Source organism: Camponotus floridanus, unplaced genomic scaffold, assembly GCF_003227725.1.
Source record: "Camponotus floridanus strain SB8 unplaced genomic scaffold, Cflo_v7.5 scaffold106, whole genome shotgun sequence".
Classification (NCBI taxonomy): domain Eukaryota; kingdom Metazoa; phylum Arthropoda; class Insecta; order Hymenoptera; family Formicidae; genus Camponotus; species Camponotus floridanus.
The window spans coordinates 445,086-470,678 of NW_020229222.1; the positions used below are offsets into that span (position 1 = coordinate 445,086).

At 39.4% G+C, this 25,593-nt stretch overlaps 1 long non-coding RNA gene across 1 annotated transcript; it reads right to left on the bottom strand.

Moving 5' to 3' along the window:
• Positions 1-1,924, bottom strand: LOC112638951. Its single transcript, XR_003123228.1, has 4 exons — positions 1,627-1,924; positions 688-885; positions 481-603; positions 1-363 (listed from the first exon to the last, which is right to left on the bottom strand). It is a non-coding gene; the product is annotated as an uncharacterized LOC112638951 (long non-coding RNA).
• Between the last annotated feature and the right edge of the window lie 23,669 nt (positions 1,925-25,593).

Sequence of the window (25,593 nt, forward strand, 5' to 3'; positions counted from 1 at the left end):
TCGTCTGTATATATTATATTAATCGCTTTCGCGCGGTGACGTAAATTATACACCAAATATATTCGTATCTCATACGTTCACATACATACGTACAAGAGACTTAAATATATAATATTAAATATATATAATGTATCAATCTTCCTCTTTCTTTCTAAATAAAAATACATTAAAGTCTCGTTTAAAGCTTAAAATAACGCTTAAAAATAACGTTGGTTCAATCAGGCCTAAAGTAGATATGTATATATTATGGAATTATGAAAATTTATTTCTTATTTTTTATTCGGTCGCTAGCGTGCTGCAGCCACTTCTTTATAAATATTTCTATGTCGCTTCTAGATGCATTTTTCACTTTTGAAACGGTTTCTGGAACAATTTAAAGAATTTTGTAAGTAAATATAAAATATTTTTAAAAAAGTTCAATATAGAGATTTGGTACTTTGGTCAAAATACATACTAAAAAATAAAATACTTATTACACACCGACAATAAGTTGAGAAATTAGGGTACTTTTAAATTGAATAGTTCTTCTTTGACCAGACCAGGAATACTGCACAGCCAGCTCATTCGACATTAAAAAACGCAATGTAGCTCTAGTAAATTTGCCTGGATCAGATCATGCGCACAAATAGAAAACAGATCAAAATGCACCTTTGCGACTAAGCAAATATGTAGTAGAAAAAGTCTTACCTTTCATAAAAATGGTATTATATAACAGCTCTTAGATGTAATGACTTAGATGCAATGCTCTCTTAGATGTAATGCTCTCTCTCTCTCTCTCTAGATGTAATGACAAACTGGAAATAGTATTATAACAGCTCTTCTCTTAGATGTAATGACTTTAGATGCAATGCTCTCTCTCTCTCTCTCTTTAGATGTAACGACAAACTGAAAATTCGAAAAGCGAATATTATTTTCACAAATGTAAAACATAAAAATAAACATAAAGATATGACAATTTTATGACTAATATGCATTTATATAATAATTCATGTTTTTTTATAATTCAATTTTATATTTATAATTTTGTACTTTTTTAAACTAATTAGCATATGGAGGAATGGTAAACGAACAATTATATTAGAATTTTAATGCTCAATAATATTTGATATTTAATTTAAACGCAACTTAAAACAGAATAATAATATACACAGTTAAACCTAATTGAGACTGCACGCAACAAGTAGCAAGCATCGGAGCAGTTAATGCTGTTCACCCAAAACCCAACAGTATAGGTCTGTTTTTTATTCCTGAACTGAGATGAATTGGCTGCTAGTTCAGAGTCTATATCTTTGTCTTTCTAATGTGAAGTAAAGAAGATAGACTAGTGCGGAATTTGTGCGAGCAGCATTGGCTGCTGTTCCGATGCTTGCTGCGTGCAGTCTGAAACAATATTAAGTTAACAATATTTAATTTAATGCTAACATTAATGCTATTGATGCATCTGTTATGGTCATATAATGCCAAATAAGATACTACTTTTGTATTATTTTTTTTTCCTTGAGGTTTCTTGAGTGAGAGTAATAAGACTCACTTCCGAGACCAGAGATTCGAGTGCAATGGTAATCTGAGGGTCATCAACTTCGACTTCCATCATGTTTGAGTGCAAAAAAGAGTCGTGCTACTTACTGTGAAAATCCAACGAAGATGTGCGTGATCCTTCCTCCGGGGTGATGCAATAGGAAGGAGAAAAGAAAAAGTGATCTTTTTTTAGACAATCGTACCGAGATATCAAAATAATGGACGGTGAATTCACCAATGTCCGAGCAAGCACTCGCGGAAAACTACGCGATTACGATGAAAAACACTATTAACAAGCCTAAAAAATGCGCTCATTTTAACTTTAGGAAGAACGCTCTCGAAACGCGTGTGCACGCGACCGAGGTCAAGTTCAAGATGGTCGTCAACGGCTGCATGCGTTGCGCCGAAAACGAACTCGACGGAAGGTTCGTCGTGCTGCGCGGCGCATATGCGCGATGCCGCATCAGTCAATCATCGAAACAATGAACACTGAGAATATTTACCTAAAATATTATTTCTTATTCTTATTATCAGAAAACTATTCTGCTTATGCATATTATATTGTAATAATACTAATAAATACGAAAATCAACCTATAAAAAAGTGATGCTGAAATTCTCTCTTTTTGAATCCATTACAAAATAAAAAAAGGACTTCTTTAAGTTTACGTAAATTGAATTCCAAAAGAAATCAAAAGATATATCTTTGTGGAATCCTTTTCTAACTATAAAAAAGGAATTCTATTTTAGTTCATTTTGAACAGATTATGCGAATTCGAAAGGAAATCAAGAAACTGAATTCTTTTTTAAATCAAATGGATCAGTTGTGCTATCTGGGATCTCATATAGCGAAGGACTAATTCAATTTAATTAAATTAATAAAGTAAATGATAAAAGTAAATGTAACTTGTAAAACTGGAGATGTAATTTATTTAGAATTAAATTCTTGCTTTATGCCTCAAATAGGCAGTACATGAATAATTTTCTATTTATTTATTATATTTATATTGATTCCAATCAGTTTAATATTCTGAATCTCATCTGTTCAATCGTATCAGATATCAGAAATTAAAGTGATAGAGATTAAAAATGATAATTACTATGTTTTTAGTCTTATTCATATTCGCGACTTTATATATATTTCTGACAGAAATTAGATTACAAGAAAATACAGCTCACGTAGCGGTAAGTGACTAGGAACTATCGAATCATGCAAACTCTGTTCCGTTTCTGCCGTCAATCTGCTATCAGAGATTGTGTGCGCAGATCCTGCTCGGTTTCTGCCATCAATGTGTCGTCAGTTGCATGAGCAGGCTTTACTCGATTTCTGTCGACAATTTAATATCAAATTTCATTGCGCAGATCCTGCTTGGTTTTTGTTACCAATCTGCTGTCAAAATTGCGCCGCACAGATCCTGCTCGGTTTCTGATATCAATGTGCCGTCAATTACGTACCGAGTCGTAATAAAACTTCATCGTTTGAGAACAAATGTGACGAGTAAGTTTTGTTTAACTTTTTTTATATTATAATTGTATTATTATTACTATTATTTAATTTTAATTTTTTTCTGTAGCATTTCGTTGGAGCGTCGTGCGATTCGTATACTAGGTAGACGATACGCATTGACAGCTACGGAATTCAAATTCCTCGAAATTGGTATCAATGTGGGTTCACGAGTTACGTGGAGATTGCCATAGGAGATCATCGAGGAAAGGAACTGATATTATCTCTCGAAACGTGGAAAGGACTCTACGAGCAATGTCGCAATATTCAAAATTTACTTCGGAACGACTCTAAAGATGACTACAATTTCATAAGCGTTGAACTGCTAACAGTGAGAGTTCGTACGATTAACGACGTCAAACTCATAAGTCTCGAATCTTCAGATGTACGCATGATGATGGTCGAATCGACGTTACATCGTATGTTCGATCTCGATCAATGCATAGATGTAACTTTTGATCGATTAGATAAAATTATCCAAACAGTTGATGTCAAATTTACGCAATTCTGCAATATCACGTCCACTATAACGGATCCGAGAGAAGTATCATATGTAATACGCGTGAGTGATGTTTTCAACAAGCATCAACTCGTCGATTGCTGGCAGCTTTAGCTTTTAATTCTTAATATGTAAGACAAAAAAATTATATTTGTATACTAAATATATAAACAGAATAAATAGTTATAAGTCTATATCATGATGTACTTTCTTTGCGTTTGGCGCGCTCTCCCGTCCCAGCTTTCATGCATAACTCCTTGCGAGAGAATTATCATGAGAGAGCAAACATTAGGAAAGAAAGAGACAGGAGTGATACGGCGCACGCGAGAGAAGAGATATCACGCAATGAAAATATTTTTGATAATTTAATATAATTTTTTAATAGTTTTTATAGTTTAGTAATAAATGGAAAAGAGCGGAATTTTGAAAATAAATAAGATTTTTTATATTAATTAATTTTTTAAAATTTTTTAATAAAAATAAAATGTGTATTATACAAAGTGTGTAAAAGATAATGTAAGAAAAATTTAAAAGAATTTAAAATATAAAAAATATAAATGTGTATTATACAAAGTGTGTAAAAGATAATGTAAAAAAATTTTAAAGAATTTAAAATGTAAAAAAATATAAATGTGTATTATACAAAGTGTGTAAAAGATAATGTAAGAAAAATTTAAAAGAATTTAAAAATATAAAAAAATATAAATGTATATTATACAAAGTGTGTAAAAGGTAATGTAAGAAAAATTTAAAAAGAATTTAAAAAATATACAAAAATATAAATGAATAGGAGGGCGTCGACAACGACGATATGGTGATATCGATGAGAGGCGATGGTGGGGTGGCCGATGGAAGAGTGGTGACGGCGCGGAGTAAAATTATTTTAATAATTTGAAAATAAATACCTACACATGCGACCTACCTCCAATTAATGATCAGCATCCGTATCAGAATCAGAATCAAAATCAGAATCATAACCGATGGTATATTCTAGATATAGCAACCAATAGTTATGTTGGTGAATTCCTCGCATCCTTTCAGAACACGCTTCTCGATTCCCGCCTGGCAAACAGCAATCTCTGCAAATGGCTGCCTCTAGTTTATTCATCTCTCTAATCTGTATATACGATTGTAGATCGGAGGTCGTGGTTGGAGAATTTCTTACGCCAAGTTCGCGATTTCTTAAATATCGTAACACCGACATGTTTATTAATTTTTTATTACGTTGCTCGCACACTTTATACAGTCTTATTCACTTTATACAGTCTTATTCACTTTATATAATCTTATTCACTTTATACAGTCTTATTCACTTTATACAGTCTTAATGTTTTTTTACCGCGTGCACTATGGGCACATGTTGCACGGAAATGTTAAATATAATGGATCTTTACAATATGAACAAAAGCGTCCATCTGTTGCATTCAATGTTTCAATTACATGTTTTCGGACAGCATACATCATTTGGCTGTCTACACCTTGTAATGAAATCATGCATGATGGACATACGGCTAAAGCGCCGCCAGTCGAATAGTAAAAATATAGCGTGCAAAACTTTGTACGCCCGTTTAACGCATTAATTTCTGCAATAGATACTATTTTGTCTCTGACTTCTATAGAGATCTCACTGCAGTCACTAATGCAGTCACTGTCGGACGACAACGCGTGATCTTCGTCTTCCATTTTATATATATTATCACACTTTTTGATAGAACACTTACGTTCACTGCACTTTACTCTTATGTTCACTGCACGAAAGCTGAAGACTTTTTGACGACAGACTCTCTCTCCATAAGTTTCAGCTCCCATTCCTCTTATAATTTCGGGCATTATCTATTTTATATTATTTATAAATTCTAGCAGCCGGACATCGGCGCTGATACGTTGCAATTCGTCCTAAGGAAAAAAAAAGGGAAAGGGTTCTGAGTCCCAAGATCTCATTCTCTTCAAATACCACTATTTATATTGTTTATACTGGGCGTAGAGAAAAACTATGAAAATATCACTAATAGTTAATATATACAGTAGATGTAAAAAATATTCGTACACTAAGAATTTTTTCCCAAGATTTCGTTATTTTATTGCTTCGAAATATAAAATGTTATAATTTGTGTTTTTCTTTTTTGTTATTAAGAAAAAAAGAATTTATAATATAAACAAAAAATTATTTATTGTTACACAGAAATAAACCATTTTATATTTCGAAGCAATAAAATAACGAAATTTTGGGAAAAAATTCTTAGTGCATGAATATTTTTTTACAACCACTGTATCTTTGTTGCGGCAAGCGCCGCACTAGTGTAACCCCTTCCAGTTTTTTGAGACCTGTAATTCCTACAGCGGAAAGTAACATTCGATTTTCGATCTTAGTCGTGTCGTTGTCTGAGAGGAGAGCAAATTTAACCGTGGTTCTTTTTCTGTGTGTAATTATTCCAGTAAAAAATGGATGGTATTAATTTGTTGTATTATTGGAAGAAGAGTTTCATAGACCTTTTATTTATGATAATAGTAAAAGTGGCATTCGTTTGGAAGGTAGGTAGTGTTTTTGTGAAAAAAATTGTGCGCATGTGTATGTGTATGTGTATTTTCAATATATTATTTTATAGAGCTCCTATGATGTTGAAATTCCGGGTTTTATAAATATCGAGAATCGACGCAGAGTGCGGGCGGAGCGGTGGAACAGGCGAAATGATCTCGCGGAAGAATGGAGCGACACCCCGGAGACTCGCCAAGAAGACGAAACCAGTTCGAAATATTATGACATTTTTAACCTACGGCAGCTCTTCGGAATGGAAGACCTTTACGATGAAATACGTATTATAACGCTTATGCAATATGAAGAAAGAAGAAGAATACAGGAGGAAGAATATAGAGCATGGTTAGAGGAAATAGGCTGGCCGCACTTAAGAGCTCCAGGGGGCTGGCAGCACTCAGTAGCTCCAGGAGGTTAAGGTACATATTTCTTTTTACAATTTTCTTTTATTATTAATTATTAAGGTAAAATAAGTCTTTCTTCTGTTTCAGGAGCGGTCCCCTCTATCCCCCTGCAATCTTCATATTGCATATTTTTATATATATTATAATGGATATTTTTATATACTTTTATATTGTATACTTTTTTATTAAACTCACACATTTAAATAAATTATATTATATATTTTTAATTGTAACAAAAAAAATGCAATTATTTACACGCCTTTCCCTTGCGCTCCAATCCTTCGTGCGCTCTCGCATTAATTTTAAGTCTCGTTATTATAAGTATCGTTCTCTCTCTCTCTCTCTCTCTCTCTCTCTCTCTCTCTCTCTCTCTCTCGTATGCGTTCTTTTCGTACTATCATCGTTCTCTCTCACGCGCGGCAAGGACACACAGCAGTCGAACATCGATGCTGTTAAATTTTTTTCTTAAAATAAAATAAAATAATAAAAAAGCAGGGGAAAATGATTTTGGTTAGGCCCAAAATCCTCGTCAAAAGAATACCGCTCTTTTTTTGTTTATGCTTGTCATAAAACATCCAACACGTGCGTCCCCCACCCTGCAATCCCCCGCGCCACCGAAATCCCGCGTGACATCATACCCCCGCTCCACCGAGATCTCCTCGCACCTCACCTCCCTGAGAGGACCTGGGTTAGAACCGGCCCTGTTATCCTACTGACAGTGGATAAACTGTCGTTCATGGTCATAAATGGCCTGTAAATAATTAAAAAAATTATCATATAATGATAGCCCACGAGCCGCTAACTATATTACAATTTAAATTACTTGTAATTGTATACTATGATGCCCTTTTCTATTAATATAAGATTCGGGATAGATATGTGGCGTTCTTATATTAATGTGCGTGCCATCAATTGATCCAATTATCCCAGGAAAAGCACTAGCTACAGTGAAGCCACTGATAATTTCTTCTGCTTTATTGCCTTCTGGCCATTTAATATATAGAGGAGATAATTTGGCAATTGCTCTTCTCACAATTGATACTCTCCTCACAGCTCTTAATGCACTAGCTCTTCCGACATTAAATTTCTCACAAATAGATCTATAAATAAATAAACTATCAAATAAATATAATTAAAAAAAGCAGTATAATTTAGAAATGAAAAAAAAATTTGATATCTCATACCAATATGAATCTGGTGTAGCCATTTTCCATATAGCAATAAGAAATTGTTTTTCTGGTGATAATGTTTTGCATCCACTCTTATATCTTAATAATGAAGGCTTTATAATATTTAAAATATAATTAAATGTTGTCCGCTTTATTCTAACATAATTAAAAATTTAAACAAAATTAGCTTTAGGAAACAATTGTTTTATATAAATATATTTAATAAATATATTTATTATACATATATATACTATAATTTATTAAATAAAAAGAAATATTACCCTTACTTAAAATATGTTAAACTGCATAAAAAATTATATAATAAATAAAAATAGTAACAAACAAATAAAATAATAATTTATAATAATAATAATAATAATAATAATAAAATATTATAATTATCTGAAATGTGATTTAAACTGTATATCAGTATATGATGGTAAAATATTTTCTACATAACCCTTTAATCGTAATATAGGATTTTTAATGCGATGTTTATTAAGAATTATAAAAATATTTTCTAATAATTCTGTATTGCTTGGAGAATTTTCATTTTCAAACAATATTTCAAAAAATATTGCAATTAATGAGCATAAAATGACAATTTCTTTTTCGTCCATTTTTAAACATTCGTACTGCTCACACTGCTCACGCATCCAAAAGGAACGACCTTTTGTTTGCAATTTTAAGCGCTTAAGCAGCAAATGGAACGATTGAAAATAGCGCTTATAAGCGTGAGCGCTTATAGCGCGTGAGCGTTCAAATGGAACGTACCCTATATGTCGATGATCAAGATCCATGTTGTCATAATACTATAATGCGCGATTGGTTGGAAGCAAAAAAAGAAGGGGAAGTGCTTCAAGTCCGTTCGTGTCACCAAACGTTGGTGCACATGAACTCATCTGCTTTAACCGCCATCTTACTTGTGATCCAAATGCTCTCTGGAGTACATTGGAGGATGCGACGCGAACAAATCTTATGGTTCACCTCAACTTGACTCTGATCCTACTCTGACCCAACTCTAATCTGTTTCGAACTTTCGATGGAAACTTAGTCATTTAAGATTATCTTATCTGTAACTATTTTGATTGGTTGAATGAGTTCTTAAGATGAGCTTAAATATGGATACTGTTCGATTTACGCATGATGTTTAATATATATTAATATGTTTAATATATATTATGATGTTTAATTATATTTATATATTATATTATAGTAGTGAGACTAGGCCGGTTCTAACTCAGGTCCTCTCAGGGGGGGTGAGGCGCGAGAGGAACCGCGGTGCGGAGGGAGTGACGTCACGCGCGGGGAAGGAGGAACTGCGGTGCACGGTGGGTGACGTCACGCGCGGGGAAGGAGGATCCGCAGCGCGAGCGATGGATGAGGGGGTCCGCGCGGTGAAGGGGGATCAGCGGCGCGACCAATGGACGAGGGAGTCCGCGCAGTGAAGGGGATTTGCGGAAAGAAGACGGTGGTGTGAGAAGGACAGCGCTACGTGTGGGAAAAGGATAGTGCTATGAGTGCGACAAAGACGTCATCATCGTGGAACAAGGACGCAAAGGTAAGTGAGCAACGAGTACAGGGTTTGTCCCAAAAGTAATGAGCCTCATTTTTTTGCCACGCGACTGTACAGCGCACACCTGCGCGACCGGTTGGAAGTGGTGGGGGGGATTCTAAGGCTTGCCAGCAACGCCTGATTCAGTTGCGTACGAGCTCTCGGAGCGGTGGGACGTCATTTTTAGTGAACCTCCGCGCAGAGCCTTGTCGTGGTTAGGATGGAGAGAACTTTGGAGCAACGCTATGCAATAAAATTTTGCGTCAAACTCCAAAAGACGGCGAAGGAAACGTTTGATTTGCTCACTCAGGCCTTCAAGAATGATTGCTTGTCGTACTCGCAGGTCAAAAAGTGGCCTTCCCGGCCTTCCTTGAACGACTTGTGCCACTTTTTGACCTGCGAGTACGACAAGCAATCATTCTTGAAGGCCTGAGTGAGCAAATCAAACGTTTCCTTCGCCGTCTTTTGGAGTTTGACGCAAAATTTTATTGCATAGCGTTGCTCCAAAGTTCTCTCCATCCTAACCACGACAAGGCTCTGCGCGGAGGTTCACTAAAAATGACGTCCCACCGCTCCGAGAGCTCGTACGCAACTGAACCAGGCGTTGCTGGCAAGCTTAGAATCCCCCCCACCACTTCCAACCGGTCGCGCAGGTGTGCGCTGTACAGTCGCGTGGCAAAAAAATGAGGCTCATTACTTTTGGGACAAACCCTGTATATCAAAAGAGAGAGATAATGATAATATTCTAAGCCAACGCGTGCGAGAGAGAAAGATAACGCAACGTGTGAGAGAGAATAGCGCGAAGACAACGCTTGCGAGAGAGACAACGATAGCGAGAAGACTTATAACTAGCGCGTGCGAGAGAGAGAACAATACCGCGAGACTTACAATTAGCGCGCGCGCGAAAGAGAGAAAGCGCGAAAACGACGTGTACAAGAGAGAACGATAATATCGAGATTAACGCAATACTTACAACTAGCGTAAGAGGGATGTAGAGATGGGGACGCAAGGAGAAGCGCGTAAATAATCACATTTTTTACAAATATAAAATATATCATTTATTTAACTCTGTACATTTTTGTGTCAGCGTGAGAGATTACTTACTCTAAGCGCGAAAGATGAAGATAGACTTACAACTAGCGGGAGACTTATGATTATCGCACGAGAACGACTTAAGATTAACGCGCGAGAGAAACACAAGGATGAGAACGCAAGGAGAGGCGCATAAATAATTAGATTTTTTTAAAAATTAAAATATAAAATTTATTAAAAATGTGTGTGTGTATTATACATATTTTTGTGTGTATCTAATAATAATAATAATAATAAGAATAATAATATAATAAAATAAAATATAAAATAAGATATAAAATATCAAAGTATGAAAATTTAAAAATATAATAAAATATAAAATTTTTAAAAATATATAAAATTAATTTGGTGGGGCAGTGCGGGGGGGGGTCAGGGGGAGCCAGGTCAGGGAAATGGCCGCTCCTGTAACAAAAAAAGACGCGTTAATATAAAACTATAGTTATATTATTTATAAAAAATACATCTGTGCTCCCCATTACACATGCCATTGAGTGCCCGAATCTCCCCGGGCACCCAAATCTCCTCCATGTTTGGCTCTTCCCCGAAGAGCCGCCGCAGGTCGAAGATGTCCTCTTCGTCCTGGGGTCTCTCTGGAGCGTCACCTCGCATAAAGGAGAGGTCGTGTCTCCTCCACCGCCGCTCCGCCCGCACCTGTCGGCACCTAATATTAATGAAGCCTGGGATTTCGATATCATCCTGGGACTGTATAAAAAAATATAATTAATATAGATATACAAATTTTTTAATAAAATATTAGCAAATGCAATACTTACCTCCCAGTGAAATGCCAGCTTCACTAGAAGGACGCAGAGCAGGTCGTAAAATTGCCTCTTCCATTCCGGGAAATTTTCAACAATATAATCCATTTTTAATTTTTTTATAAATTTTTTATGATACACTCGACTCGTATGCGTTCTAAAACTTTCTGATGCGACAACGAGTCTCGGCACGGGATTTTATAGAAGAGATGCCGCATTATCACCATGTCAAAAACGCGTCGTAAGACAAAAGTACGCGCGGTCCCACGCTACTCAGCGCGGTATAATATAATATAATATTATCATATCGCGACTTTGCGAGCAGACAAACGGTGGACGTATCATTATCGCTTTACCAAAAACGCGTCGTAAGACAAAAGTATGCATGTTCCCATGCAAATTAGCACGATATAATGTGTCAACCCCGATCAAATGGTAATTGGACAGAAACGAACGGTAATTGAACGGTGATCGAACGGAAATGAAAGGTAATTGAACGGTCGTCGAACGATCATCGAACGCTCGTTGAACGGTTATCGAACGGAAATGAACGACCGTCTAACAGAAACGAACGGAAATAAACGACCGTCGAACGGTCATCGAACGGAAATGAACAACCGTCGAACAGAAACGAACGGAAATGAACGACCGTCGAACGGAAACGAACGGAAATGAAGGGTCATCGAAGGGAAACGAACGTAAATCAACACCCGTTAAACGAAAATCAAATGCAAAACTATATTCAATTATTTAAATGTATTACAATTTATCACAATGTAGTATCGAAATACAATATATGTGGCAGCTGTGTCACGTACGGAAACACGATACTGCGCACGTACATAGATAGGGATGAGGAAAGAAAGGAGAGAATAAGAAAGACGATGAAAATATATCGCATCATCAATTTATTATAAGTATGGATTCGATATATCATCATGATGTTTCAACCACCAATTATAAATCTTAAATACATTTTGTAGAGTGCAATTTTTTACATGATTTTCAAAACGCATAGTATTCTTAACATCTAACTTATTTAAAGAAGCTACATCCTCATAGTCTGCATCCAAAGTTTCGATAATGACATCGTTTCTCGCATCATTGTCCAATATATCGGCCAGCCATTGTCGTTTTTCGTGTCCTTTAACATACACGAGAGGTGATGCATCATCCTCCTCCGTTGCACCCATCACCGCCGTCGTGACTAAGCATTTCGACTTCCAATATGAAACGTGTCCATCATTCCACGATAATACATGGTGGTTTTTAATCAGCTATAAAACCTGACATCTCTCAGATTTTGTGAGCGTGTGGCATGGTACCGGACATGTAAAAATGTAATGAGAAAGTACGGATCCTTTTCTCAAAACCGCAGCTTCCTTCACGACAAAATTTTTCCCAACGATAAATCCTTGCAGATCCACAAACGTTGGCGCAGTCATGATGATAAGATCCGATCGCAGACTGATGTCGATCGTCAAACATCTCAATCTTTTATATTTTTTTTCATGTGCAATGGAGGGGATATTTGCTGACCTATGTAATTTTGCGGACTACATTAGTCAATGGATTATATTCGACAATCCGATCATGCAAGATGAGACAATAGGTGGTAGTATTCGCCGATATATTTTCCCTGCACTAAAACTTTATTCTCACGTCCACGGTAGCAGTTTTGACAGACTCGTTTTGTCGCGAGTAATCAATGACCGCAATGTAAAAACTTTGGAATGGTTAATAGCACGGTGCTATTATCGCATTCGTAATAAGATTTGCGAAAATGAGAAAGTAGTATAGCTAAGCCGGTTCTAACCCTGGTCCTCTCAGGTGAGGTGAGGCGCGAGCGATGGACGAAGGGGTCCGCGCGGTGAAGGGGGATCCGCGGAAAGAAGACGGTGGTGTGAGAAAGACAGCGCTACGTGTGGAAAAAGGATAGTGCTACGAGTGCGACAAGGATGGCGTCATCGTGGGACAAGGACGACGCAAAGGTAAGTGAGCAACGAGTATATGAAAGAGAGAGAACGATAATATTCTAAGACAACGCGTGCAAGAGAGAACGATAATACCGCGAGACTTACAATTAGCGCGCGCGAAAGAGAGAACGATAGCGCGAAGACAACGCGTGCGAGAGAGACAACGATAGCGCGAAGACTTACAACTAGCGCGTGCGAGAGAGAGAACAATACCGCGAGACTTATAATTAGCGCGCGCGCGAAAGAGAGAACGATAATGCAAAAACGACGTGTACAAGAGAGAACGATAATATCGAGATTAACGCAACTTACAACTAGCGCGTGCGAGAGAGAACGATAGCGCGAAGACGACGTGTATAAGAGAGAACGATAATATCGAGATTAACACATGAGAGAGAACGATACTTATAACTAGCACGAAAGAGACGCAAGAGAGACGCAGGGATGGGAACGCAAGGAGAGGCGCGTAAATAATCAGTTTTTTTTAATTAAAATATATATAAAATTTACTTTAAAATGTATAATTTACAATTTGTCTGTCTGTGTGTGTGTGTGTATGTGTGTGTATGTACTTAAAATTAAGATTATAATAAACTTTTAAAATATAATAATAAAATAAAATAATAATATATAATAAAATATATAATATAAAATAATAATAATATTTGGGGGGTGCGGGGAGGGGGGTCAGAGGAGCCGGATCAGGGGATGGCCGCTCCTGTAACAGAAAAAAAGATATTGGATTAATACAAGCGTATATATAGTTTGCGACGTTTCTTCAATCAATTTAAATTATTCGCAACACTCCTCGAGGTGTTGGAGAGGAGCGTGCGCGGGGGAGCGAAAACGCCGTCAAAAAAAATTAGCGAAATTAATGTACTCGCGCTCTGAGGAACAGGGATGGAGGGCGTTCTCGCGCGAGCCACGGCGGAGCGGAGGCCGTTTCGATATCTCGATAGGTTGGGCGCCAGATGCAGTCTTTCACGCATCAGTTTTCCACGAAACGTCAAAGAACGCGAAAAATATGATAGCCTGCTTCGCCACGGGCCGACTAGCTCGCCTAACGGTAGAGGGGAGGGGTTTTGGAAGAAAGTCATTTGATTATGTGAGACTTCACTAATTCAAAATGCGACAAACGCAAAGACGGATATCGACAACCACGAGAGACTAACACTCAAATAAAGTACGCGAGTTTAACAAAGAAATATAACAAATTTATTAATAGAGAGATAATATAAAAGAAAAATGTAAAAATAAACTTGAATAACAAATCAGATTGAAAACGACGGTTCACAATAAATTCAACAGAAAAATAAGAAAGCGAAATACACAATCAAATTAATTCTGGCACGAATAATAAGACGTTATTCAAAGCAAATGTTCGCTTGAAATCGACAATCAAAACGAGAGCGCTAAGACAATCCTGTTGTTTATCCGAGCCCGTTTTTATGGCCGGAGTTCGCTGGACTGAACGACACTTCTCAGAAGACAAAGGATTTTCGGCACGGAAATATTCGCGGATAATATTCACCCAAAACTTATCGTAATTTCGGCAACCAAATCGACGATTTATCGCTACGGACTTTTCCTCACGATTTCCTAGTTCGCAATTCTAAACGACAACAATAGTTCGACAGCCTAATTAACCAGAGATCGGAAATAATTAATAGTTTTGCGAAGACGGATCTCGCATGCGACAGGCGAACGATATTTTCAATATTCGATAGCCGACGGCGGCCGGAGATTTTTCTCTGCCGGCGGTTCGCCTCTTTCTTCCGCGAAAGCAGCTCAGGTTTCACTCTTGGTCGTATTTTGGCGATTATTTCGCACCACGACAAATTCGACAGACGCAAATTATCATTTATTACGCTCTATTCGACGGCGTAATAAGCGCGACAAAGACGCAAATACTCTAACGCACACAAGACGATAAAATACAATAAACGCTCACACGCACACTTAACAATCGACGACGACATCCACGCAATCAGACACTAAAAATCGTCCCGAGATAATTTACGGGAATATTCCACGCGGCAACGACAGCGACACGACAACACGGGCGGTATACGCTTCTCGCGATCCTTCGCGCACGCGGTTGATATTCGGCGGTCGATAGCTACGCGTAATGAATACCTCGAAACCCGGAGAGAGACGAACGTTGCCTTATCAATTTATGCCTACAATACGATTGTCCGCTTTTCCTCGCTTGCCTCCGATCGCCCGAAAATTCACAAAATATCGACGGCTCGGTACCGAGCCTGAACGATCGCGAAACACGAAAATGGCGACGGCGGCAGGACGGCCGGCTGGCGGACCGAATCGCGTATGTGGCTCACAAATAAAAGGATGGGCAACCTCACCGATACGAATCCTCGTGCTGGGGAAGGTCCTCGGCCTCGTCCTCTGCAAGTAGCTCGGCGACGGCGACAGACAAAACTTACAATAAACGACAACGATGACAAACTGTGTCTGACTTAATCGAGCGCCCGCACCAGAATGATCCTTGGATCTCTCCATCCCGGGTCGATAGCGGCGTCAATGACCGCGTAGAGGGGTGCGCAGCCCCGCAACCAATCATATCGCGGAACGCGAGAGATCCTGGCGCCTCGCGAAATACAAGGTATTTCGGCGTCTGGTGCGCAACGGCCTCAAATTAAAATTCCGCTGTCGCGGGCCCATTCGTAATGGCTCGGTGGAGGCTGTCGTCTTCGCTTCTGCGGAAGAGGTAGCGCCGATTAGGCCTTCGCCCTGTTTGGCCGAGAAGGGGCGATGTTGTCCTCTTGGCGTCTGGTGGCTGGACTTTTCGGGCGCTATTTCGTTCCCCGCTGGCTATCGAGAAGCGCCGTGTCGTCAGCCGTGACGTAAGATCCCTCGATGCGCTCCTCGCCCTCCCGATCTTCTCCAGCGAGTTGCCCGAAATTCGCTCAATACAAAAAGAATGACAAATAAAATTAACAAATGCGTAATATAAGATAAGTTCGCTCGTCTCTCCGGGGAGTACGATAATGTTCTCACAAAGTGGCTTCTGGCGCGGCCCGCGCCCCGTTAAAATTATCGGGGCGGATGGACGCGCAACAGGACGGCAACGTCACAAGTTATAATAAGATTTATAAAAAATACTTACATCTGTGCTCCCCATTACACATGCCATTGGGTACCCGAATCTCCCCGGGCACCCAAATCTCCTCCTCCATGTAGAGCTCTTCCCCGAAGAGCCGCCGCAGGTCGAAGATGTCCTCCTCATCCGGGGGACTCTCCGGAGCGTCACCCCATATGCAGGAGAGGTTGTGTCTCCTCCACCGCCGCTCCGCCTACACCCACTGCCGGCGCCTAATATTCATGAAGCCCGGGATTTCGCTTTCATCCTGGGACTGTATAAAAAAAATATAATTAATATAGATATACAAATTTTTTTATAAAATAATCACAAAATCGATACTCACCTCCCAATGAAATGCCAACTTAACCAGCAGGACGTAGAGCAGGTTTGAAAAGGCCTGCTTCCACCCCGGGCAATTTTCGTAAATGTATTCCATTTTTATGTATTTGCTTGTTCACTTTACTCACGCACCAGTTAGAACTTTATGATGAGGCAACGAGGTCTCGGCACGGGATTTTATAGTAGAGATGCCGCATTATTACCATGTCAAAAACGCGTCGTAAGACAAAAGTACACCCGGTCCCATGCAACTCAGCGCGGTATAATACAATATTATCATATCGCGACTTTGCGAGCAGACAAACGGTGGACGTATCATTATCGCTTTACCAAAAACGCGTCGTAAGATAAAAGTATGCATCTTCCCATGCAAATTAGCATGATATAATGTGTCAACCCCGGTCAAATGGTAATTGAACGGAAACGAACGCTCGCCAAACGGAAATGAACAACCATCGAACGGTCGTCAAACGGAAATGAATGGTAATTGAACGGTCATCGAACAGAAATGAACGGTTATCGAACGCTCGTTGAACGGTTATCGAACGGAAATGAACGACCATCGAACGGAAACGAACGGTAATTGAATGATCATCGAACGCCCGTTGAACGATTATCAAACGGAAATGAATGACCGTCGAACGGAAACGAACGACCATCGAACAGAAACGAACGGAAATAAACGACCATCGAACGGTCATCGAACGGCCGTTGTACGGAAATGAACGGTCATCGAACGGAAACGAACGTAAATCAACACCCGTTAAACGAAAATCAAACGCAAAACTATATTCAATTATTTAAATGTATTACAATGTATCACAATGTAGTATCGAAATACAATATATGTGGCAGTTGTGTCACGTACGGAAACACGATACTGCGCACGTACATAGATAGGGATGAGGAAAGAAAGAAGAGAATAAGAAAGACGATAAAAATATATCGCAACATCAATTTATTATAAATATGGATTCTTCGAATCCATATTTATAATAAATTGATGTTGCGATATATTTCGAAGAATCATCATCATGATATTTCAACCACCAATTATAAATCTTAAATACATTTTGTAAAGCGCAATTTTTTACATGATTTTCACAACGCATAGTATTCTTAACATCTAACTTATTTAAAGAAGCTACATCCTCATAGTCTGCATCCAAAGTTTCGATAATGATATCGTTTCTCGCATCATCGTCCAGTATATCGGCCAGCCATTGCCGTTTTTCGTGTCCTTTAACGTACACGACAGATGATGCATCATCCTCCTCCGTTGCACCCATCACCGCCGTTGTGATTAAACGTTTCGACTTCCAATATGAAACGTGTCCATCATTCCACGATAATACATGGTGGTTTTTAATCAGCCATAAAACCTGACATCTCTCAGATTTTGTGAGCGTGTGGCATGGTACCGGACATGTAAAAATGTAATGAGAAAGTACGGATCCTTTTCTCAAAACCGCAGCTTCCTTCACGACAAAATTTTTCCCAACGATAAATCCTTGCAGATCCACAAACGTTGGCGCAGTCATGATGATAAGATCCGATCGCAGACTGATGTCGATCGTCAAACATCTCAATCTTTTATATTTTTCTTCATGTGCAATGGAGGGGATATTTGCTGACCTATGTAATTTTGCGGACTACATTAGTCAATGGATTATATTCAACAACCCGATCGTGCAAGATGAGACAATAGGCGGTAGTATTCGCCGGTATATTTTCCCTGCACTCAAACTCTATTCTCACACGGTAGCAGTTTTGACAGACTCGTTTTGTCGCGAGTAATCAATGACTAGAGGACCGCAATGTAGAAACTTTGGAATGGTTAATAGCGCGGTGCTGTTATCGCATCCGTAATAAGATTTGCGAAAACGAGAGTACATGTCGAATAGGACGGCGAATCTATTTTTTTCAAAATCTAAATTTAAATCATCGTAGGGATAAAATTCCGAGTTTAAATAGAGTTTAACGTTGGTCAATTTGCAGTCATCGAACAATTTAACATCTTGTGACACTGAATTCTTTTTAGTTTGCAGTGCAAAGATCACGTATCGCGGTTTCTCTAGCTGGGAGGCGGCTTTCACGGTCCACGAATGTTTGGTCGTGCTATGTAACAGAGGAAATTCGTATAGATCCCAAGATCGGAAACTCATGTTCAAATATCGTCCGCTTTCCAACATTCGCAACATTGATAATTTATTAATCTCGTTCAATATTACATGAGGCATACGCCACTGTATCTTGAGTAATTCAATCTCAACTTCCGACGACGGATGTCCGAATAGACAATTATGGGAGCGTCCCGTTTGATCACGTTGCGATTGACCACAGCCAATTATATCGACCTGTGCCTAGGGTAACCAGCAACGATTAACCAATCAGAGAGTCCTATTTTGAATTGGCCAATTGGCGACTCGGATTGGTCAATCGGGTGCCACCCGACAATTATTATCGTTGCGCGAACGTATCAAAATCAATTCGTGACGAGCGCTAATCACGACGCGTTTATAATCTTCGCAAAATCCCAGCAACATGTTGAGTGGCACGCAAAAATTGAAATAATTTTTGTCACCGTTGTACGTCAAATCCCAGGCAGCGTTCTTCAAGTTTATACTTTTCTGGTGTGTTAGAGAGACATAATTTTTGAGCGCCGATGTTATTCCAACATTTCTGTTGCGATCAATCTCTACTCCGTCGAGTTCGTATCGAAGCTCATCAGACATGAATGCGACGCAATTGTTTCCCAATACGACCTTCATTTCATCATTCACTTTACGCACATTAAACCTTCCCTCGATGTAAACAAAGCTGTCGCACGGTAACGTGTACAAATCCTGACGTTGTATAGGTATTCGTATCTCGTCACTGTATCCAAGCGTCGTATTGGCATATAGATTGTACGTATAAGTCTCAATCTTGACGATGCGATCATCAAAGACTGGCTCACGATATTCAAAGTATCAATCATTCTTTTCGTACGATGAAGACCAATGATTTCAAAAATTCACGATTCAACGCGCTCAGCTTCTTTTTAACGGGTATCTAATTATTATCACCCGATACTGCTCGCCTTACTGCAATAGTATTGTCTCTCGCATGCTCCGTTTCGTTCAGCACAAGCATATTATGTTTGTCGCCGCCGTATATGCAATCTTACGGTAATTTCCTCTCCTCGAAAATCGAGCAATCGACCTCTTTGGTCCACAATACGTATCGTTAAATCCGTAATGTTCCGTACGACGATCGGCAGATAAATGATCTGTGCCGGCGTTTCCGATATCTTATATCCTGGCGGTACGCTCGGTGAAAATTCATGTATCGTGTGTACGCGAATGCCGTTGCTGTACGCATCAGTAGTCACGTTGCATTCTATACGAATAATATTTACGTTTAGAATATTAACAGGTTTGTCCAATTCATACCACTTGCGAGGTTGCAATATACGATTCGACGAGAATCCAAGCAAGGATCCGACATTGTCGGGTTTGGTAAAGTTTATTCTGTAGGCGCATTTGATTTCGCTCTTTAGCGTACTGTGATTGGCGCGGAGCACTATTGGATATTCCTCATCATAATCGTTTTCAACATCTCTGGAAAGGTGTTCATCTCGCAAAATTGCGCGTTTGAGATAGTCATTTATGGCGTGCAATTCGTACGATCCTTCGGGAATCGTAATTTCCTTGTCGTCGTTGTCAAAATAAAATTTATTATTCGAAAAATTTACGTTTGGAATCGTATGATAAGTTTCAAAATCCGTTAATCCGAGCTCGTAATCGGCATCGGTCAAATCTATAGCGGGGAAATAGCTTACAGCAAAAACGCTGCTTCTGCCAGTCAACATAAGTGTCAGTGACATGTCGAACGAATACTGAGTCATGACGATGGATTGTTAGGCTTTAAATTGATCGTTTGAAAAAATTTTAAACACAACTGTCCACAGATACTCTGATTATAATTTTGATAAGATGTGTAATTGTATTCAATTTTCATTCGTCCGAAATATCGCACAAGTACATTCTTTGGGTGGTCGATGATTTCCAAAACTGTCGAAATATACGACATGATCACCCCACTTTGCGTACACTACCCAATGAGTACTGGGACCATCAACGTCATCCAAATTGACGATACTGCTCTCGTTTCGTCACCGTACACCGCTTATCGGTAAATTACGCATGAAAACACCTCTAAAGAAAGGTATGCGCATATGTTTCGCAAATTGTTCCAATTGCACGTTAGTTGTCGCATCCGTAGGCATTTTTAATGTTTTTTCAACGTTTTTTTTCTCTTAGACTTTGTTGAGAATCCCTGTCCACGCTTGTACGGAGCGAGATAAAGTCCACGATCTTCCATAGCGCAATTGTGACGCTGCATCTCTTCCAGCTGACGTTGCGCCGCCTTGCTATCGTTTATCGCCTTTGCGATTCCCGCCGCACCGCCGGCCAAAGAACCGACAACTCTCAACAACGGTAAAAGTGATAAAATACCACCGCGTTTCGCTATTGGAAGTATTCGTTTTTTCCTCCTCTTTGTCGTCGATGGCTTTTTCATCCCCATGCCGAGTTTTGTCTTTGCCTTCATTGCCGCCCAAACAGTCGTAGCGGCTGCTCTTTCACCGAGAGTCGAATCCCTCGCGGTAATGCATTCTCGCGCTCTTGCAGCTAGTATGCGATCCGCAATGTGACGTTGGTCGAGGTCGTTGCTTCGCGCGTAAGCAATGTCGTGTTCACGACACGCCGCGTCCAATGGATTGATGCCTCGATCGCCTCTAACCAATCGTTTCTCTAATCGAGTTCCCGGCCCGCAAAAACTGATAACCGGGAATATGTAATTCGATGGGAAGCGCGTTTATCGCACGATTTAAGAGACCGCTGCCTCTTACGATTCTCGCTGACATTTGTAGCAATCTTTTATCAACGGTGGTGGACCGTCAATGTGTGTTCGTTGCCACGGCTGGTTGTAATGTCGCATGCACGAACGATATTGTCGAACCTTCGAATCAGCCTTTATATATTCTGGAAGCTTGTCCCACAATCGTTCAACGTAATCACCGAAATTTTGCAGTAAAAGAATCTTTGGGATATACTGCAGTTGTTCGGTGGTAAGCCGGAGAATGTCTCTCTCATCCGACAGAAGGAGAAACATTTTTGATACTGAGCGGTTTCGAGTCGAGACACTTCTATAAATAGATCTCCCCCTCGTGATCATTCGCAAAATTGATTCGAAAGAGAAAACATGCGGTTTGTGCGACAAGCGCGTGTAATCAAAGTATCAAATTTCGACGATAGACTAATATCGGAGAAAAAAGTACGCAAGCATGGAAACATGCTACCGACTACTATACGCGGTATCGTTTGCGGCTCTTCAAACTGTGTTAAGACAAACGTGTTGATTAGTTTGATAGAAACACGGTGTACATTTCGAGACCGTGTTCGTATACTCGAAATCGTTTCAACAGCCGAAATATAAATACTTGAAAAATTTACTAACACCTATAGACGAAATTGGTTATTTTACATTCTCTAATAACAGCGATGTTATTTCACCGAGCGAGGCGCTTCCGAATTCCATCTTTATCTTTGATGCGACAAGCAAGATAAGAGAGTACTTTGCAATGGGTCGACACTCGAGCGTTGACTGTTTCTATCTTTATCAGACGTACGCCAAGATACCTAAGCATCTTATACGCGACAACGCGAATCCTGCTGATCCTGTTTAAACAAAACGGCCCAAACACAATTTGAAACATGTGTACAACGATCACGTGAATACCGAATACCATGTCTTACGACGATTTCCGTGCACTGTGTCAAAAATGTTGGCAACGCAAATATGGCTTCGTAGTCATTGATAAAGATAGTACGTTGATCAATGGACGATATAGAAGAGGATTTAATGATTTCGCGATACCGTAAAGCGTCGATCAGTCGTCATCGACACATCGAACGAGCATCATGAACGGCGATCATGAAAAGATTGCGACAGAGATTGCAAAAACGAGCGAATCGATTCGCAAAAAATATCGCGCTTTGAAAACTGGTAGAATGGAGAAAGATATCATATTGGAAAGGCAATTTAAGCCGATTACCAAGCCTTTAAAACAGCTTGTCGAAAATACTGTGGAATCTGATGCGTCGAAAATCGAACCGTTGAGTTTGACATTTGGAGAGAAACACGAGGAAAAAATGAAAGAATCAAAGCAAAGAATAAAGCGAGCACGGATAAATATGCCGATAAACGATTCACCGATATATTCGAATCGATCAAAGCGAAGGAAGCAATTTTCTAATATGGCTACTCCGCAATGTTTCTACTCCGATAAAAGTACAACCGCGTCAATCAATACCATCCACGTCCGTCGAAGAAATTTACGAGACCACGCCCGATTCGTTTTTAACATCGGTCCGACACGAATTAGAAACGTCCGAAGGTCAGAAAACGTTCCGAGAGCATTTAGGTCCAGTGGCGCAAAAATATATAGGAGATATTATGAGTGATAAAAATAAGAGTATGGATTACGTCTACGGTGTTAAATTTACCAACGAAGGAATGATGCTCGGTGATAAATGTTTCGATGTGGACAAGGAAGATAATATAATTATCGATGGAATAAAATATAAAGGAACCGAAGGTATGTACGATTTGATTTTTAAAAAATTTCCCAATTATAAAAAATATACTCGAGACGATTTGTATAAATATCAAAGTATATTAAATATAACAAATGCGCATAAGCGCGACAACAAAGTTAATAATCCTATTAAATCTAATAAAGGGTACAAGTACAAATATATAATTGCGTCATTATTCCTCGATAGAAAGGTGGGAAGAGGTATAGACGCGCCGCGCACCATGACGTTAAGCGACAACATGATCGATTACGTGCATTGGAACGATCCCAACGAATTGGTGGATCGTTTGCGATTGCTGGACGCCTCGCGTCGAGCCGGCAACAATGCTCACGACAATGAAATCTTGTCAATTATCGAAGAACTTCGCGAAGCTGGCATTATTATAAATTAAACTATGCATCGGCGATAAGTGTCATTCGATCAATGTTCTCGATACCGAAATGTCGATTAATAAATTTGGATTATCGTTGGGAACGTCGAACAATTTGTACTATGAATGGAATGGATTATTGAGAAATTACGTTCGCGATAACGCTTTCCGTCAGACTACTACCGGCTTTGACGCAAGGTCGCGCAAGATTCAACGCGTAGCACAACCGGAAGCTGATACCGACGCCGTCAACAAACGATACGTGGATAAACTTTTGAGAGATCGACAGGGAAAAATTGAGCAAAAAATTATCGCGCTCGAAACAAACGTACAGGCGCTGCGATTAATGATGGATGAGATAAAGAATGTGCTGAGATATGCAGCATCTGACTCGGCACAGTAAGCGAGATATATGGATATACTAATATCGCATATTAATTATGCCTCGATCAAATGTGCGAGAGAACAAAAGCACCTCCGAAAAGCGGCAACTAGTCGAGGAATTACATGCTCCGGCGAGAAGAAATTTTCCACGAAGACGCGTCATTGTACGCGGATACGATGATCTGTGGCAGGCAGACGTGGTGGACATACGTTACTCTCGACTCAACAAGGGTCATAAATACATACTCACGGTTATCGATGTGTTGAGCAAGTATGTGTGGGCCGTACCGCTCAAAAGTAACAGTGGGAACGAAATGTCCGAAACGATCGCAAAGATTATTGGACACGACAAAAGGTGTCCGAAAAATTTTCAAACCGACAGAGGAAAAGAATTTTACAACTCGAGTGTGCAGAAACTCATGAAGAAACACAACATTAATCTGTTGTGCCCGGCGCGGCACAGGGTGTGGGGTAGCCGGGAGAGGAAAATAGTCGCTCCAATTGTTTAGCAATAGAAATTTATTATACAGAATATACTTATTTATCCCTTATCCTTAGTCGGTTTTCTCAAGCCTTAATGTCGTCCTTTCCTGGATCCTTTCGTGATTAGTTATTATGTCGGGGGCTTCGTAGCTCGGTTTGGCGGCTAGCCCTCGGATTCGCACTATGTCTTATCAACGGTTGTTCTCGTTGCACAATTTAATGATTAGTCTTCGCGCACTGTTCTGACTATAGATTCACTGTTTATGACTGTCCGCCGCGGATCCGCGGTGGACGGCTTTTATTCCCTTAATTTCGGGGATTTTTGGAGGGGATCGCCCGGCGACATGACCATGTATGGTCATGGAGGTTTTTCCGGGTCGTTCAAAGTCCAAGTGCTAACGAAGGGAGTTCAAAGTTGAATTCCTTCGTTAGCGTTTTCGCGCTTCCGGGTGAACGTTCTTACGCTTGGATTACTGAGGCAGCGATTCTATCAGGCTGCCGCATTTCTCAACAATATTTCATGCTGACACTTAATTTAATTATATATAGGTACTAATGTTTAAATAAGTTATAGTCTGTGAGACTATAACAAATCATTACTCGACATATTCCGTTATGAAAGCCTCGGTCGTGGAACGATTCAATCGTACTTTAAAAAACAATTTGTGGAAAATGTTTACGCTGAATGGAAATTACAAATAGATCGACGAGCTATCTCGACTCGTTGCAGAGTACAATACGCGAAAACATCGCACCATCGGTATGAAACCTATCGACGTCACTCCGGCGATCGCTGAAAAACTTTTAAATACGGTGTACAGTAACGTAAAAATTGCGGCTCCGGCAAAATTTAAAGTAGGCGATTCGGTACGCGTGAGCAAATACAAGACCATCTTTGAAAAAGGTTTCACACCAAATTGGACGACCGAAATTTGTAAGATTATCAAGGTGCAGAAAACTAATCCCGCGACATTCATACTCAAAGATTCGCGGGAAAATCTCGTCGCTGGAGGATTCTACGAATACGAGTTACAACGCGTCGCCAATCCCGACGTATATCTCGTGGAAAAATTTTTACAAAAAAAGTGCGACGAGGTTTACGTGAAATGGTTGAGAATGGATAAATCATACAACTCTTGGATTCATAAAAATAATGTATTGTAAACATTTATTGAAACATAAAATATGGATATAAAATTTATTAAAATATAAATTTTATTAATACGTTGTTAATACGTGTTATTAATACGCTAGGCTGAAATA